This window comes from Dendropsophus ebraccatus, chromosome 6 (assembly GCF_027789765.1).
Source record: "Dendropsophus ebraccatus isolate aDenEbr1 chromosome 6, aDenEbr1.pat, whole genome shotgun sequence".
In the NCBI taxonomy this organism is placed as follows: domain Eukaryota; kingdom Metazoa; phylum Chordata; class Amphibia; order Anura; family Hylidae; genus Dendropsophus; species Dendropsophus ebraccatus.
In genome coordinates this window covers 142,716,593-142,735,952 of record NC_091459.1, presented here as the reverse complement: position 1 = coordinate 142,735,952, position 19,360 = coordinate 142,716,593, and the positions used below count along the sequence as shown (strand labels likewise).

The 19,360-nt window shown below is 42.8% G+C and overlaps 2 long non-coding RNA genes across 2 annotated transcripts; one reads left to right on the top strand and one right to left on the bottom strand.

The window, feature by feature from the left end:
- Positions 1-234: 234 nt before the first annotated feature.
- LOC138795137 (uncharacterized) lies at positions 235-902 on the bottom strand. Its single transcript, XR_011363585.1, has 3 exons — positions 850-902; positions 489-621; positions 235-377 (listed from the first exon to the last, which is right to left on the bottom strand). It is a non-coding gene; the product is annotated as an uncharacterized lncRNA (long non-coding RNA).
- Positions 903-923: 21 nt separating this feature from the next.
- Positions 924-2,118, top strand: LOC138795136 (uncharacterized). The gene is made up of 4 exons (XR_011363584.1): positions 924-1,006; positions 1,328-1,503; positions 1,732-1,864; positions 1,976-2,118. It is a non-coding gene; the product is annotated as an uncharacterized lncRNA (long non-coding RNA).
- The last annotated feature ends 17,242 nt before the right edge of the window (positions 2,119-19,360 follow it).

The following is a 19,360-nucleotide window of genomic DNA, read 5'->3' as shown; positions in this document are numbered from 1 at the left end:
CATGTTTCGACCTCTGTCCTGATACCACCTATTGCCCTGCAGTGTCCAGTGAGTCGTCCTAACAAGGTGACACAAGTCCCAGTCCTTGTTACCTGAGTTGAGAAAGGTGGCCAAGATTACCTGGTTACACCTGCGCTGCGAGATAGAGTATGTAGGCTTCTAGCAAGTCCACAGCTTCCAAAAAAAAAAAGTTGAATCTTTATTGAAGCATATAAAAAATACAAGTAATAAAAATGCAGGCCTACATGTTTCGGGGAAAAAACCCCTTGATCACGGCATCAACATACACAATGGTTCAGTGAGTATATATGCTCCTATCTAAACACGTCACTTGAGTAACGCCCCCCAAGGGGGAGGGACCGCAAGAGGAAAAGCACCTGAAAATGTATAAACAAAATATAAGTAAATATATACAGATCAACACAAAAAGTTAAATCAATCTAGGTTAAATCAATATAAATATGACAGATCGGTTTTAAAATTCAAACCTTTAGGTGCTCTAGTGTCCAGGCGGAGTATCCAAAAAGCCTCACGTTTGCGGAGGAGGCGGACCCAATCTCCCCCCCTCTGTGGTTTTGATACTCTTTCAATGGGAATAACACACAAAGAGCGACACACCCCCTGATGGGAGTCAAAGAAATGTCTGGTTAGACCTGACATAGCTCTGCGGGAGTTAAATCTTGCTGCTGCTGCTGCATCAGAGATATGCTCCGCAATTCTCTGTTTTAACTTTCTTTTTGTACTGCCAATGTACTGTAAATTACATTCGGTGCACCAGGCAAGGTATACTACAAACGTAGTGTTACAATTAATAAAGGATGCTATATTAAACTTTTGGCCTGTGCTTACCGATGTAAAAGTCGAGCTCTTTTGGATGTGACCGCATAAACCGCATCTGGGCATCGCACATTTCAGACCAGCCTCTTTAGAAAACCTTCGGCTGGTAACGGACTACTGCATGCACATAGCCATCACCCGTCCCATGTGACACGTAATCTTCCAATTGGTGAGTTTATCAGAGTCCGTAGGGCCTGTTCCAACGCCTCTGCTTATGAGGATGCGTGTAACAATCTGACCACACGCCTTTTGTCGAGAGGATACCGCAGGTATAATATTGATAGGGCTAAGAGAATAGCGGAGAGCAGGGATAGAGATTACCATCTCAGGGACAGAAATCGTACTAACGTTTCTCCTTCCATTATATCCCCTGTCCCGTTAACTTTCTCCACTCCCTATAGCTCACAATTTAGGGAGATTGAAAACATAATAAGGAAGTATATCCCTATTCTTTTCCAAGACAATAAATGCGATACTATTCTATCCTCAGGAATACGTTGCGTCGCTAGACGGGGCAGGACCCTTGGGAATATTCTATCCCCTACGGTTGTTCATGACCAGACCCCGGGGAGAGAAAACTGGCTTTCCATCAAAGGCTCCCATAAATGTGCGATGCCCAGATGCGGTTTATGCGGTCACATCCAAAAGAGCTCGACTTTTACATCGGTAAGCACAGGCCAAAAGTTTAATATAGCATCCTTTATTAATTGTAACACTACGTTTGTAGTATACCTTGCCTGGTGCACCGAATGTAATTTACAGTACATTGGCAGTACAAAAAGAAAGTTAAAACAGAGAATTGCGGAGCATATCTCTGATGCAGCAGCAGCAGCAAGATTTAACTCCCGCAGAGCTATGTCAGGTCTAACCAGACATTTCTTTGACTCCCATCAGGGGGTGTGTCGCTCTTTGTGTGTTATTCCCATTGAAAGAGTATCAAAACCACAGAGGGGGGGAGATTGGGTCCGCCTCCTCCGCAAACGTGAGGCTTTTTGGATACTCCGCCTGGACACTAGAGCACCTAAAGGTTTGAATTTTAAAACCGATCTGTCATATTTATATTGATTTAACCTAGATTGATTTAACTTTTTGTGTTGATCTGTATATATTTACTTATATTTTGTTTATACATTTTCAGGTGCTTTTCCTCTTGCGGTCCCTCCCCCTTGGGGGGCGTTACTCAAGTGACGTGTTTAGATAGGAGCATATATACTCACTGAACCATTGTGTATGTTGATGCCGTGATCAAGGGGTTTTTTCCCCGAAACATGTAGGCCTGCATTTTTATTACTTGTATTTTTTATATGCTTCAATAAAGATTCAACTTTTTTTTTTTGGAAGCTGTGGACTTTCTACGTTTTCTATAGCCTATTTACCGGGTGCGGCCCGCTTCACATCCACCTGCTTCCATTGGGATAATTTGCCTACCCTGCACAAAGTCTTGGTGAGCTGACTTCTTTTTACATATCAGGCTTCTAGCAACCTTGCTCTCTTGTTTCAGGATACTGTCCTGCACCTTTAGAGATGTTCTCGGCGTGGGTTGGGATGGTCCCTGACTTGTCCTCTCTTCAGTTGTTTAACACTGCATAGTGGGGATACGGGTAGCTTTTAAAAAGAAGGTCTCTGTGTCTCCCATGTGTCTGTCTTGTGTTGCGTCCTCTCTCTACCAAGACTTAGAAAAGACTCCCTAAGTGTGGGTATGTACTTCCTCACCCCATGTGACAACTTCCTACAGGGTATGTAATAACTCCTGTGAGTGATGGAGAAGAAAGTGTAGAAGAAGAAGATAAAGATAGTTGGAGAAAAGGAAGAGCTCTCACTAGTGCACAGTTCACAAATAAACAATAACCCTTTGCTTGCTACAGCTGTGCAATATACAAGTACATAGATAAATAGTAGGGACATCTAGTGGCATAAATTCATTACCACTTTGCTTTTAAGTACAGGCTTTTGCGAGGGGTGTACAGACTAGCAACACCTGTGGTGGGACACCACACTGAGAAGCAGATACATCAGTGATAAGTACAGTGGTACCTTGGTTTAAGAGTAACTAGGTTTAAGAGCGTTTTGGTTTAAGAGCTCACAGTTTTTCAAAATTGTGACTTGGTTTAAGAGCATTGCTTTAGTGTAAGAGCTCCCTGTACTGGGTGGGAGGGGGGGAGGGGCATGTTCTGCATAGCGGGGTCTACAGCCCTGTACTCTGACCCAGGAAGTCTCCCTCACCTTCCAAATCATAGCAGATCCACTTCAGGCTGGGGCTTACATCAGAGGACAGGACTGTGGAGGTAATCTCTCCATAGCTGTAACCTCTCTCTCCCCGAACAGAGAGTGCTGCATGTATGTGCCCACATCTGTCCTGCTCATTCCTTCCTGCTCCCTGCAGTCTCTGTCCGCCCTTGTGTTTCCCATCCTCTCCATTACTGTACAGTAACTTATAATATCACAGATTCTGCTGTTTCTGATTTGTTTCATTTGTTTTACATATTATTCAGAATAATAAATCATTATTTTGGGGGTGTGGAACCTATTGTCTGCATTTCTATGATTTCTTATGGGAAATTTTGCTTTGGTTTAAGAGTGGATTTGGATTACAAGCACGGCCCCGGAACGAATTATACTCCTAATTCAAGGCACCACTGTATATGGATGTGCAGCCATGTCTGTATATAGTGCTGAGAAGCAGAGGGATCAGTCATAAGTATATGGATGTGCGGCCATGTCTGTATATAGTGCTGAGAAGCAGATAGATCAGTGATAAGTATATGAATGTGCGGCCATGTCTGTATATAGTGCTGAGAAGCAGATAGATCAGTGATAAGTATATGAATGTGCGGCCATGTCTGTATATAGTGCTGAGAAGCAGATAGATCAGTGATAAGTATAACCATGTCTGTTTTCTCCCTCAAGAATTATTCAGATTTACAAATTATTTCTATTTGGAAAATAAACTCTTCCAGTACTTATCAACTGCTGTATTTTCTGAGGAAGTTGTTTAGTTCTTTTTAATCCAGCACAGTTCTCTCTGCTGCCACCTCTGTCCATGTCAGGAATTGTCCAGAACAGAAGCAAACTCCCAGAATAAACCTCCCCTTACCTGTATCAGCAGTAATTGGTATAGAGGTATGTTGTGCTGCACCATGGTACTTGGCACTGCTGGGAGAGTAATTTTTTGTTGGCCAATAAAGGTATCACTCCTAAAATACTTTGATCACAAGTAATTACCACAATATGCTGCACCATGGTATGGTGCACTGCAGGGAGAGTATTTTGTGCTGCACCGTGGTATTTGGCACTGCTGGGAGAGTATTTTGTGCTGCGCTGTGGTATTTGGCACTGCTGGGAGAGTATTTTGTACTGCACCATGGTATTTGGCACTGCTGGGAGAGTATTTTGTGCTGCACCGTGGTATTTGGCACTGCTGGGAGAGTATTTTGTACTGCACCGTGGTATTTGGCACTGCTGGGAGAGTATTTTGTGCTGCACCGTGGTATTTGGCACCGCTGGGAGAGTATTTTGTACTGCACCGTGGTATTTGGCACCGCTGGGAGAGTATTTTGTACTGCACCGTGGTATTTGGCACCGCTGGGAGAGTATTTTGTGCTGCACCGTGGTATTTGTCACCGCTGGGAGAGTAGTTTGTGCTGCGCTGTGGTATTTGGCACTGCTGGGAGAGTATTTTGTACTGCACCGTGGTATTTGGCACTGCTGGGAGAGTATTTTGTGCTGCATCATGGTATTTGGCACTGCTGGGAGAGTATTTTGTGCTGCACCGTGGTATTTGTCACTGCTGGGAGAGTAGTTTGTGCTGCGCTGTGGTATTTGGCACTGCTGGGAGAGTATTTTGTGCTGCATCATGGTATTTGGCACTGCTGGGAGAGTATTTTGTGCTGCACCGTGGTATTTGGTTGACGTAATTTTCCCTTTTTTGTAGTTACCATGTTTTTCCTCATAATCCCATTAATCATACAGTCTTTGCTTTGCTATGGAGCTGCCATCCATCTACAATTATTCACTGCAGACTGTGGAGCCGCAACTTAAGGCTATGTTCACACTGCGTATATGTTCGGCCACATATTTTGGGGACCGGACATATACGCGGTAAACTCCGGCCGGAGATTTACGCTACTTGCGGCCGGCTATGTACGGACCGCGAACTTACGCCCAAAGTCTACTTACGCTTCCCGAGCGCCCTACGTAGCGATCTGACAGCGGTCTTTTACTTGGAAATCTTCGCCAAGCCCCGGACACCCCACAGAACCTTTTGGATCGGCACAAAAAGCTGCAAAAATGAAGAAATCACCACTCCGTACGGGACCGCATGTAACGCTACGGGGGTAAGTTACGGCATTTTCGTCCGCAAACAATGGTCTGGTTCATTTTTTACGCCGCCGCGTACGATCCGGGCGTAAGTTCGTACGTAGTGTGAACTGTGCGGCCGTACTTCGTATACTTTCCATTATACGCAAACTACATAAGTCTCCGGCCGCTTATTCACGGAACGCGCTAAGGCCGGAAACTTACGTAGTGTGAACATAGCCTAATAGAATAACTGAAATATTCCCATCACTATATTATAAGTCCAGAGAACCTCCAGATACAATTACTTGTGTTATACCTGCAATTTTATAAGACTTATGAAATGTGATAGAGACAGGGCGGCTGGCACTACTACCTGCACAACCAGACTGCGATGTAACGGACAGGCAAGCTCTAGACTGGATCAATATACGGCTAGTGGAGGTGCCCAGTGCCAAAGAAAAACAGTCCAGCAAGAATGGAGTAGAAAAATTGAGGCGGTCACTCACCACTTTAGATGCCGAAGGTACTTTATTCATCCAGCCATGAATAAAGTACCTTCGGCATCTAAAGTGGTGAGTGACCGCCTCAATTTTTCTACTCCATTCTTTATAAGACTTATACTTCAAATTAGAGGCCCATTAGTGGTAATAGCTGCCGCCCTTTTTTCTATTACTTTTACTGTATAATAATATAATGCTGATCGTCCTCTGACTCAGGGTACAGTATGCTTCATTGAAGAACAATTCTCCTAAAACGGTATTAACAATCGTCCAAGTCCGTCACCTAACACAGTCCGAGACCGTGAAACAGCCGCAGTGCTGAGGCCCCCAGACCTGTTCTAGTCTATGGTAAAAATCATGCACCAAAACTTATGAGAATTTTTGGTAGACAATATGACAACCGTTCCTTCTCAACAAACCCATTGTACTTTTCCAGCTACCCATTGTTCAAGTGGGGCACAAAGCGGGGAATTTCCTAAAACTGTCAGGTTCACTCTTGCGTTTGGGAAACTCCATTTAAGGCCCCCTTCACACGTCCGGAAAAACCATCCGGATTTCCGGACCCATACACTTTAATTAGTCACGGACACTCTTCCGGATTTTTCCGGAAGGGTGTCCGTTCCAGAAAATAGATCCGGAAAAAATAGGACATGTCCTATTTTTATCCGGAATTCCGGCCCGGACGCTCCCATAGAAGTCTATGGGAGCGCCGGAATCACGGGCACTTTCCTGAAGTACATCAGGAAAGTGCCCGTGATTCCGGATAAGTGAGAGCCGGCCGGCCCCCGCAACCACTGGCACCCCTACCTCCCCACCGCACAGGCAGCGGCAGCACAGGCCTCCCTCCCGGCGCCACGACACCCCCGCCCCCGGACAGCTTCCACAACTCCGCCCCCTCCCCCCCGGACCGGACAGCATGTCCTACCCCGCCCCCCGCCCCCGGACCGGACAGCTCCCCCCCCCTCCCCCGGACAGCATCCACCCAACCCCCTACCCCCCCCCCCAGACCGCAGCCGCCGGATCACCCGGTCGCGTACGCACAACGCCAGAACTCACCACTCTTCGCTGCACCCCCGGACCGGACAGCAGCCGCCCGATCATCCAGCTCGCCACTCTTCTCTGCACCTCCGCCGGCCCGCCTGGGACTCACCACCAGCCGCCGCCAACAGGTGAGATACAACATCCCCCCCCCTGAACTAAAACTCCCATCATGCAGGCCATGATGGGAGTTGTACTTCTGCTGCCTGTGGCCATCCAGGTTGCAGAAGTACAACTCTCATCATGCCTCTGCTGACAGGCCATGATGGGAGTTTTACTTCTGCTGCCTGTGGCCATCCAGGTTGCAGAAGTACAACTCCCATCATCCCTTATGTTGGCATACTAGACCATATTAAGAACTATTTTTTTTTTCTCATCAGGAAATCCTGAAGGTTTTTCCTGATGGTTTCCTGATGGTAAAAACGGATTACTGTCAGGAAATCCTGATACTATCCTGATGACATTTGAGGTCTCCTGATCAGGATTTCCTGACAGTAAAAACTGACACGGACGTGTGAATGGGGCCTTACAAGTTCCATTTATTTTGCAGGATTTTAGCGGCAAATAACTGCGTTTTTGCAATCATTTTTTTTTTGGCGTGCATCCGTTTTTTCATTGACTTTTATCCGATCCAATCAAAATCCGTTTTTTTTTAACGGACACAAAAGTAGTGTCAGCTACATTTGTGTGTCCGACAAAAGAAAACGGATCAGTTTTTTTTTTTTTTTTTTTAACAATAAAAGTCAATGGAAAAACGGATCAAAACGGATGCACACAAATGCATTCGTTTTTTTTCATCCGTCTTTTGCAAAAAAAACAGATGAAAGAAATGGATTGCAAAAACGCAGTGTGAACCTAGCCCTACCAGTGGCTGAATACTTTTGATGCTGCCCTAGGGCTGCCAGGAAAACTTGGATACAGTGTATGGCTCTATTCATTTTTTCCAGGACTCCCCAGGGTGGCATCCAACAGACACCAGAAGTCAAATGTTCTGGTTCAGAGAATGTTGACGAACCATCGGCATTTGACCCCCGGTGTCTGGATGGGATGTTGGGATGCCACCCTAGAGTTGGGATGGGATGCCACCCTAGAGAGTCCTGGAAAACATGGATAGAGCCATACACTGTATCCAAATTTTCCCGGCATCCCTAGGGCGGCATCCAACTTCTTCAGCCACTGGTAATCAATTGCAGAGGGTTTGGGTTCAGAGAGCGTTGCCGAACCTGAACAGTAGAGCAAGTCCGCTCAACACTAATCTGCAACCATTGGTGTCCATTCTTGAATGAACCATCTGGCTCTGTTTTAAAGCTTTAAATGGACTTTCTGATGGAGCCCCAGTGGAGATATGGAACTAGCCTAATTTTTAGGCTGGAATAAAAAAATAAAAATCTCAAGATGAAAGAAATTAAAAACCCACAGATGACAAGATGGTCTATAGCCTTGTGTAAACACAGCAAGCTATATACAATACATAATAGCAGTAACACAACATGCAACTAATGTCATGATATTATACTAAACATGTGGCCACTAACCATAGCAAAATGTTTATATACTTGAAAAATTGCTTCTATGTACAGCTATTTATAGGTTCCTGATGAAGCTGTCTAAGAGCAGCGATACGTGTCGGGTCTTGTACACTACATTCCAAAACTGTTTGATGAGCCTTTATTGAGAGCAGGTTCATTTGTATTGATGTTATATGGTCTGATGCTCAGTGGGTAAAGCTGGCCCTATAGTAGCTGGCCCTGTAGTAGCTGACCCTATAGTAGCTGACCCTATAAAAGCTGGCCCTGTAGTATCTGGCCCTATAGTAGCTGACCCTGTAGTAGCTAACCCTGTAGTAGCTGGCCCTATAGTAGCTGACTCTGTAGTAGCTGACCCTATAGTAGCTGGCCCTGTAGTAGCTGACCCCCTGTGAGTTGCACCCCTATAGTAGCTGACCCTATAGTAGATGACCCTATAGTATCTGGCCCTGTAGTAGCTGGCCCTATAGGAGCTGACAGTGTAGTAGATTGCCTTATAGTAGCTTACCCTATTCTAGCTGACCCTATTCTAGCTGCCCCTTGTTAGTTGTACCCCTATAGTATCTGACCCTATAGTAGCTGGACCTATTCTAGCTGCCCCTATAGTTTCTGGCCCTCTGTGACCCTCTAAAAGATAGCCCCCTATAATTCTGCCCCTATGTGTTGTCCTTACAGTAGTGCCCCCTTTTTTTTACATTACTTTATGTATAGAAGATTATTCAAATTAATATAGAATAGTGTAAAAAATGACAATAAAATGACACCTTATGGCAGCTAAAGCCTTTGTGGCATCAGTCGCGGCATCAGCTTCTGACAAAGAAACTGAAACGGATCAAACTGATATATGTATACCCCGCCTAGCAGGGCCCTCCTATACACCATGTGCAATGTATAATATGTACCTGTTTTCTGGCAGATCCACTTATGTAGAAAAAAGAAGTTCGGGGGCACTCACCGTTGTGATGCGTCGTCTTTATTTCAAGTGCAGGTTAAAATACAGCAGATACATCTGTGGCGGGCAGGACGCCAAACACTGTTCACACGAGCTATGACAGCCGTTTCACACGCGTGCGCGCTTTGTCAGATGACTCTCCTCCCGCAGGTCTCAGGTGAAATACCTTCTATGACGTGCGCGGAGGAGGCGTAGATCTGCAAGTGGATTTCCACTATAATTTAAAACATAGTTTTAAAAACAGTACAAAGTGCTTATTTCCACCAAGTGTTTACAAGAACATTTGCAGCTCTATTTTATCATTTAAGCCGCTTTTGCTTTGAGCTTGTGTTTCTACAATCAATCTTGCCTCGCATTGTAACAGTAACCTATTGGTATCTTTTCCTGCGGTTCCCGTTATCCTTTTTAAACCTGTAAAATTAAGGCATTTGTTGTGTTGTGTTGTTCCACAACATGTTGAATTAACCTGGTCATGGCTTTTTTGTTTTTTATGGAATATACGTGTTCATAGAACCTTCGATTTAATGGTCTAGTTGTTTTGCCGATATAAAACCTCCCACATTTACATGTTAGGGCATATACGACATTTTTGGTTTTACAACATATGAATTCATTTATAGGGCATGATACGCCGCCTAACGTTATAGTTTTAATGTTTAGGGCTTGTTCGCACCAAGTGCAGTTACCGCACTTGTGCATCCCCTTTGGCGACGATGATTTCAACCAGCTTTTGTCTGAATTCTTTTCAGAGTTTTGGAAGACGCTGTGAACCAGAATATCTTTTAAGTTTTTGCTACGTTTAAAAGCTGCTTGTGGGAACTCATCTAGATGTTTAGGTAACACAGGGTCTTTTTGTATTAAATACCAATTTTTCTTAATTGATTCCTTTATTGTTGTAGCCATGGAACTATACTTAAAAGTAAACGTGAATTTATGTTTTTGGCTATCTGTTTTTATTTTTTTATTTTTGTTGTGCAACAGTTCGTGTCTTTGTTTTTTAACCCCTTAACGACATCGGGCGTAAATTTACGCCCTGATGCCGGTAAGGGAGTTCAGAGCGGGGCCGCGCGGAGACCCCGCTCTGAACCGCGGCGGTCCCGGGTGCCACTTGTAGCCCGGGACCGCTGGTATAAGCGGTAATACAGTAATCGGTAATACAGTAATCAGATGCAGCTGTCAAACATGACAGCTGCATCCGATTACCGGACGCAGCGTCATCCCTGGTGTCTAGTGGGGAGATCACTCCTCCGGGATGTTATTCCGGAGGAGCGATCTCCGTAACTGAAGCCGGCCGGGGACCGCTCCAAGATGGCGCCGTCCCCGGCTCGGCACTCGTTTGTTTCCGGCTGCAGCAGCCGAAAGCAAACGAGTGCCGATCTCATGGATCTCTGCAGCATATCTATGCTGCAGAGATCTCAATGAGAGATCAAAGCACTTATACTAGAAGTCCCCCAGGGGGAATAACCCTAACCCCAGGGGGAATAACCCTAACCCCAGGGGGGAATAACCCTAACCCCAGGGGGGCTTCTAGTATAAGTGTAAAAGTAAAAAAAAAAAGTGTCATTATTAGTAAAAAGCCCCCTCCCCTAATAAAAGTCTGAATCACCCCCCTTTTCCCAGGTTATAAATAAAAGTAAATAAATAAATAAACATGTTTGCTATCGCCGCATGCGTAATCGCCCAAACTATTAATTAATCACATTCCTGATCTCGCATGGTAAACGGCGTCAGCGCAAAAAAATCCCAAAGTGCAAAATTGCGCATTTTTGGTCGCATCAAATCCAGAAAAATTGTAATAAAAAGCGATTAAAAAGTCGTATATGCGCAATCAAGGTACCGATAGAAAGAACATATCATGGCGCAAAAAATGACACCTCACACAGCCCCATAGACCAAAGGAAGGAGAATTTTTTACAGGCCATCAGATACAATATAAGTTATACATGTTATATATCATTGTAATCGTAACAACTTGAGGAACATGCATAACAAGTCAGTTTTACCCCAGGGCGAATGGCGTAAAAACACATTTCCCCCAAATAAACAAAATGCGTTTTTTTTTTTCAATTTCACCACACTTTGAATTTGTTTCTGGTTTCGCAGTGTACTTTATGCAAAAATTCAGCCTGTCATTGCAAAGTACAAGTAGTACAGCCTGTCATTACAAGTAGTGACGCAAAAAATAGGGGCTCATGTGGGTCTCTAGGTGGAAAAATGCAAGTGCTATGGCCTTTTAAGCACAAGGAGGAAAAACCGAAACCACAAAAATCGAAATTGGCTCTGTCCTTAAGGGGTTAAACGCTTTCTTTTCTGCTTCCTCTAGGTTCTTTAACGGATATCCTCTTTGGAGCAATCTATTGGTAAGTTCTGTAGCCTTTGTATGTGTTATCTGTACTATTTATTTTTCTCAACCTTAGGTATTGCCCATAGGGTACTGCCTTTTTGACGTGTGGGGGGTGGTGGCTTTCATAGTGGAGTAAAGAATTACAGGCTGTTGGTTTCCGATAACTATTAATGATTATTTCATCTTTTTTCACTGATACTATTGTGTCGAGGAATTCTATTTCTTTTTGGCTCTTTTTACTGGTAAATGACATATTATATCTATTAATGTTGATATATTTGACGAATTCATCATAAGCCTCTGATGTATCTTTCCAAATGACAAAAATGTCATCTACAAAGCGATAATAACAGCTTATCGCCTGTCGATGTGGATTGTTAACTGTAAAGATAACTTTTCTTTCAAAATCTGCCAAAAATAAATTGGCTAGAGTATATGCAATGGGCGTACCCATCGCGGTACCATTTCTTTGCTGGTACCACGTACCGTTAAATAAAAATGCATTATTTTTTAGAATGAAAGATAAAGATTCGCAAACAAAATCTACTAGTTCTCTGCTTTTACCTGTTTTCTCTAAAAGGGACTTTATTACTTCTATTCCTAAATCTTGGGGTATATTTGTGTAGAGGCTTCCAACATCGATTGTTGTTAGGAAAGCTCCCTCTTGCCATACATGATCCTCTAGAGCTTGTAGAAATTCATTAGTATCTTTTAGTAATGCTGGTACTTCGTCTAAAAGAGGGCGTAATAGCCAGTCTATATATTGTGATAAGGCCTCTGTGATAGATCCTATGCCCGAGACTATCGGCCGTCTGGGTGGCCGTTCAATGGATTTATGTAATTTCGGGACGAAGTACCAGCATGGAAATTTTGGGAACTGTGGTAGCAGTTTTTCAGCTTTTTTATAAGTAAGAATGCCCCTTTCGACATATTTTCGTAATAACGAACGTAAATTATTTTTATACTTTTCCGTTGGATTTGTATCCAATTTGGCATAGGTAACAGTATCACTTAGTTGGCGCTGAGCCTCATCTAAGTAATACTGTTTACTCATGATAACAATGTTGCCCCCCTTGTCGGCTTTTTTCACTTTGATTACTTTATTATTTTTTAGCCATTTTAATGCTTTCAACTCTTTTTCGCTTAAGTTCTTTTGGGGAGGAGGGTACACTAAAGCCTTGATGTCCTCTAGAACCTTAAAGCGGAATAGGTCTATATTGCTACCTGGCACGACCGGGGGGGGGAGGGGGGGGCAAACGTTGACTTCACGCCACCTGTAAAGAAAGGGACATCATGATTACCAATTTTATCATCATCATCTACATGTCCTGAAAGTTCCCTTAGTGTTCTCAAGATTGTCTTGTCTGTTTCAGTCTCGGCCCCTGCTAAACAGAAGCCTAGTTCCCCAGTTTGTATTGGTATTTCTCCTTCTAGTGGATTCTCATGCTTTTTATCTGGGATAAAAACTTTTTTAGAGAAAGTTTGCGAATACTTTTAAATAAATCAATTTCAAAATCAACAAAACTAAATGGCTCAGGAATACAAAAATTTAGGCCTTTGTTTAAAACCCTCAAAGCGTCCTCACTGAGGGTTACGTCTGTTAAGTTTACAACTATAGATGTATCTTCATTTACTTCGGTAGATTCCAGGACAGGTTTTTCTTTTTGGCTCCTTCCTTCAAAGCTTTCGTTAATTCTTCTTCTTTTGCCTCCTTTTCCTCTTCTTGTTTTCTTCCTAAAGGGATTAGATCCGTGCCATCACCTCCGGGGCCATCTCCTCTCAAGTTTTTTTCGATTTGCGTTTTGTATGGAAATTTTTTTGCAGGTTGTTGTTTTTCTTTTCCTTTAACTTTTTCCTCCGTGGATGATGAATCGGATTCCGTTGTCCAGAAGTCTGAAGTTTTTTTTGCGTTTATTTGCGTCTTTTGTTTTTATTGTTGCTCTGTAATTCGTTTTAAATTGTTGTTTTTTATTTATTTTGTCTTTGTCTTGAATCGTTTTCTTAGAAAATACTTTACCAGTTTCATAATCTATTTTGCGCTTATGAATTTGTCTTTTTTTTGTTCTTTTATTATTTCTTGCATTTTTACAAATTTATCATCCAGTTTTTTCAGAAAAGTCCTTTAGTAGCTGACCCTATAAAAGCTGGCCCTGTAGTAGCTGGCCCTATAGTAGCTGACCCTATAAAAGCTGGCCCTGTAGTAGCTGGCCCTATAGTAGCTGACCCTGTAGTAGCTAACCCTGTAGTAGCTGGCCCTATAGTAGCTGACTCTGTAGTAGCTGGCCCTATAGTAGCTGGCCCTGTAGTAGCTGACCCCCTGTGAGTTGTACCCCTATAGTAGCTGGCCCTATAGTAGCTGACCCTATAGTAGCTGGCCTCCTGTAAGTTGTACTCCTGTAGTAGCTGACTCTATAGTACATTGCCTTATAGGAGCTGACACTATAGTAGCTGGCCCCCTTTGAGTTGCACCCCTATAGTAGCTGACCCTATAGTAGATGACCCTATAGTATCTGGCCCTGTAGTAGCTGGCCCTATAGAAGCTGACCCTGTAGTAGGTAACCCTATAGTAGATTGCCTTAAAGTAGCTGACCCTATTCTAGCTGACCCTATAGTAGCTGCCCCCTGTTAGTTGTACCCCTATAGTATCTGACCCTATAGTAGCTGGACCTATTCTAGCTGCCCCTATAGTTTCTGGCCCTCTGTGACCCTCTAAAAGATAGCCCCCTATAATTCTGCCCCTATGTGTTGTCCTTACAGTAGTGCCCCTTTTTTTTACATTACTTTTTGTATAGAAGATTATTCAAATTAATATAGAATAGTGTAAAAAATGACAATAAAATGACACCTTATGGCAGCTAAAGCCTTTGTGGCGTCAGTCGTGGCATCAGCTTCTGACAAACTGAAACGGATCAAACTGATATATGTATACCCCGCCTAGCAGGGCCCTCCTATACACCATGTGCCATGTATATTATCTCTACCTGTTTTCTGGCAGACACACATCTCGGGCCCCTCCATTATAGCTATTCCATTGCCTGGAGCGATCTCTCCATATATTCCTGCCGGCACTCTCTTACTGTATGTTACATATAACCAATAGGGTGCACAGAATAATACGGCTTATATTATGCATGCACTGACCTTATCAAAATGTCAGCAGACCCTTAGAACGCGTCTACCCTATTATATGGCAGAAACTTCCTATTAATCACTATACATGTACATGACATTGCCAGCTATGGGTCAGTGTGCGGGGACATAACCAGATCCGCCGTATTATCACCGCTCTTCGTGTTACCTTGTTATATAATCGTGTGCCCTGAGGACTCCGCACCATTGATCTGGGATGTTTCCCTTCCATACATCTGTTTGGGATGGTGATGGTGAAAGTCACATTCATGATTGACAATAATGATATAGCGGCCATATGGCTCCATACTGTATCGGGGAGGACGGCATGGAAATCAGGAAACCTCATCTCTTCTGATGATATTCCCCTAACCATTGCTTCGCATCTGCTCGGCGTCTTCTCCTGCAAACCCATCGTGATATAGATGATATATGCGTTCCTTATTGGAGTCAAGTTCCGGCCCTCGGGGAGCTTAATGTCATATATCTCGGGGAGGTTTAATTGCAGTCAAGGTGGTAATTAAAGAATAAAATTGGGAATTCACAATCCCATAAGTAACTTGCATAAAATTACCCTGAAAGGCTTTTATTATCCCCGGATTAGGAGGATTTTTCATCATTATTAACCCCTTCCTGCACCATAGTGTAACAGTACATCCAGGGTCTCCCGATACAACCCGGCTTTCTGGCCCGCCCCGACCTCTTTGCAGCTGTTGGAAGTGGTCAGGAAACCGAAAACAGATCTGTAGTATGACGTACATAAACCTATACTGTATATACGGTAGTCAGGAAACCGTGGCATGGTCAACTAGGTGATATATTATAGAGGTATCGAGACACCTCTATTAGGTTAAATTAGAGAGCAACGATAGAATATTAGGTTAAATTAGAGAGCAACGATAGTATAGATCTTAACCCTTAAAGGGGTTATCCAGCGCTACAAAAACATGGCCACTTTTCCCCCTCTCTTGTCTCCAGTTCAGGTGCGGTTTGCAATTAAGCTCCATTTACTTCAATGGAACTGAGTTTCAAAACTCCACCCAATCTGGAGACAAGAGAGAGGGAAAGTGGCCATTTTTTGTAGTGCAGGATGACCCCTTTAAGGCCATGTTCACACAAGATATCTTTTCCATAAATCAGAGCCATTGTAATTTGCAACAATGGCCGTAATTTATGCAGAAGATACGTTGTATGCGAATGAATAAAATCCCGGCTGGAGTGTATACACATAGTATATGCTCTGGCTGGGATTCCAACCGGCTGCAAGAAAAACTGACATGTCAGTTTTGTGGAGCCACAATGGAGCAGGCGGCTCTGCCGCACACTCCATTGTGTGCAACGATGAATTGGGATGCGGGCGCACACCAGTTTAACAGAAATGAAAATCATATGACTGGTACTGCAGTACCAGCTGGGATGATCTTAACTGACACCAGCCGTGTCAATGAACGGCCGGTCTCATACGCCATGTGAACATGGCCTAAGGCTGCTTCAGGGGCTTGAGCAAGAATGTGGTTTTACAAATCAAAGTTGTGTGTTTTTAATCTGCTATAATGTATATAACCTGTGCCACTAGCCCTAGCCTTAGACCTGTGCCACTAGCGCCACACTTTTCCTCAGTTTGCATGTGGCATTGCAGCTCGGTTCCATTTAAATAAATGGAGACGACTTGTAATACCACACACAATCTGAGGACAAGTACAGGGATTTTGTAAGAGGTAGTTGTGTTTTTCTAACCCTGGATAACCCCTTCCTAACCCCATAAGCTGCTGACTGACACTGCTTATACCCAGAGGCTGTATTCCCAGCAGGATCCAGGTTGATCCTGAGCAGTTGATTCAGGATCTGCACAGGATCCTTTGATATCACAGCTTCCTTGCATTTCCATCTTTATTACCTTTATATATATTTATTATCATATTACAATCCACTTTCCCGCCAGCTCTTTACAATTCACTATTCGGCTTCTCTTATAACATTTATCTTTCTTGGTTCTGAGTTGTGGCTTTTGCAGTACGTTCCGTATTCTCTGTAATCCACATAGAGAAAAGAAAGGTCAGCCCGTTTATCTTTTATGACGGCTTTAACCATTTCATTGCCAAAAATGTATGGAATGCATAGCGACTTTAAATGACCTAGATTCTGGTATCTTATTAAAGGGGTACCCCATCCAAGCATACTTTGTATACAGCGTGATGTCACACTTCTGGCTGCAGAGCTGTATACAAAGTAAGCTTGGTCGGAGAACCCCTTTAAAACTGTGCTTCCGAATGGTACCAGGCTCAATATTTTTATTAGCACCCTAAAGATACGGGGATATCCTAGTTCCTTAAACCGGCTGATAGTTTAAAGGAGTTATGCAGCAAAAAAAAATTTCTTTCAGATGAACTGGTTTCATAAAGTTATATAGATTTATAATTTACTTCTATTTAAAATTCTTCAGTGTCCCAGTACTTATCAGCTGCTGTATGTCCTGCAGGAAGTGGTGTATTCACATTGCTCTCTGCTGCCACATCTGTCCATGTCAGGAACTGTCCAGAGCAGTAGCAAATCCCATAGAGAACTTTCCCTGCTCTGGACAGTTCCTGACATGTACAGAGGTGGCAGCAGAGAGCACTGTGTCAGACTGGAAAGAATACACCATTTCCTGCATGACATACAGCAGCTTATATGTATAGGAAGACTGGAGATTTTTAAATAGAAGTAAATTACAAATCTATATAACTGTCTGAAACCAGTTTATTTAAAAGAAAAAGGAGTACACCTTTAAGCATCTAGAACCCACCTCTGCCCATTTTTACACAATCAGCTAGTCACTGGCCAATCACTGCTTGGGCAGACATGTGTTAAAATAGGACTGCCAAATGGAGACCAGCACTAAAAACAGTGCTGTCGCTTTAAGAAGAAGAAAGCAAAAAGTGCTTGCTTGACAACCCTTTAATAAAACATTTCAAATCCTTGTATTTTATTGTTCCATATATAATTTAAAAAATATGTTGGATCAAAATCTTGAACTTAAATCATAACTGTCATGAAAATGTCACTTTTCAGAAATCAATAAGTATCGATAGTACAAGCGATTTTAAGAAACTGTGTAATGGGTTTTATTAAGCAAAAGAGTTTCTTTCCGTACTCAAAAAGCTGTTTTCCTACCCCCCTTCCCCCCTCACTTCCCTCTCACTGGTCTATGGAAAGGGGAGGAATGGAGGGGGATAAGTGAGCACGGAGAGGAGAAAAGGCAGCTCTGCAAAATACTACATCCTGCAATCTTTCCTAACCAGGATCTCAGATAAGCCCTGACCTTTCTGACTTGTGAATCCAGCATTTTATCTGTCCAGTCTCCAAACTGTACAGCTGCTTGTCTGCTCTCCCTGCTCACTCATCCCCCTCGACCCCTAACCTGCTTTCACTTTGCTTCTTTGTCTGATAATGAGCAGATAAGAAGGGAGGGGGGAGGCTGGAAAACAGCTTTTTGAGAACAGAAAGAGGCTTTTTTGCCTAATAAAACCTATTACAGAATTTCTTAAAATCACTTGTACTATTGATTTCTGCAATAAAAAGAAAAAAAAATTAAATGACAATTAGACTTTAAATCCAAAAGTACTAACTGCAGTTTACATTTCACCCTTTTTGATTCCTGTTTATTGCTTTTTTGTTATACTTTTGTGCTTTCTACAAAACATACAGGATACGGCTGTCATTGGCAAAAACAAACCTGCAGCTGTGTCCTGAAGTTCTGAAAGTTCCCAGGGAAAATTTTCTAATGCCTTTGGCTTAAAATCTCTGTTCATTAAAGAAGTGTTTTCATAAACAACGGGCATCTGTAATTAACGGCGACAAATGAATCTTTGTTGCGCCGGGAACATTTGCCAAATCTGCAGAACACGTCGGACGTTTCCTGTATGACTGTGGCCGTCCCATGGATATGATCTGCACACGTCTATTGTATTATTACAGAATTAAACTATTTTGTTAATGATTAACATTGTTTTTTCTTAATCCTTTTTTTAAGTTTGCTGCCCAGACATAGAAAGCTATAAAAAATACTCCAAAATAAACAAAGATATAGAAAAAAAATAATAAAATTACCGTAAAAACCTTGCTTACCAAACTGATGAAAAGGATTGTGAATTCTTGTCAATAATTCAAGCTCTCACCTTCTATAGAGAATAATAAAAAGTCTTCATAAAAAATAGATTCTTATCAAAAGTAAGTTCACCTGGGAGACCCCTAATAAAATAATAAAGAATGAAGTATGCTACAGATTACCCAGGAAAGAGACTTTAATTTCCTCTCTTTTCCTCCATTTCAGTTGAATATCACCACCATTTACTATAAGAAACAACTAATATATTATATTATATTAAAATAAAGTCATCCAGTACTTATCAGCTGCTGTATGTCCTGCAGGAAGTGGTATATTCTTTCCAGTCTGACACCGTGCTCTCTGCTGCCACCTCTGTGCATGTCAGGATTTGCTACTGCTCTGGACAGTTCCGGACATGGATAGAGGTGACAGTGTGGTGTCCCACTATTCAGTGCCTTAGGCACCTGTTGAAAAGTTCTCACTCCAGGTTATGTGGTGATGGAGTAAGTTTACAGTTTCACCAGTAGATGTCAGCATCTTTTATATGCTTATATTCCTATCTGCACAGCTGAAGTTAGCAATGGGTTATTGTTGTTGTTATACCATGTGTTCTTTGCCAATCAATAGGAGGTGCTTTCTTTCTTTCTA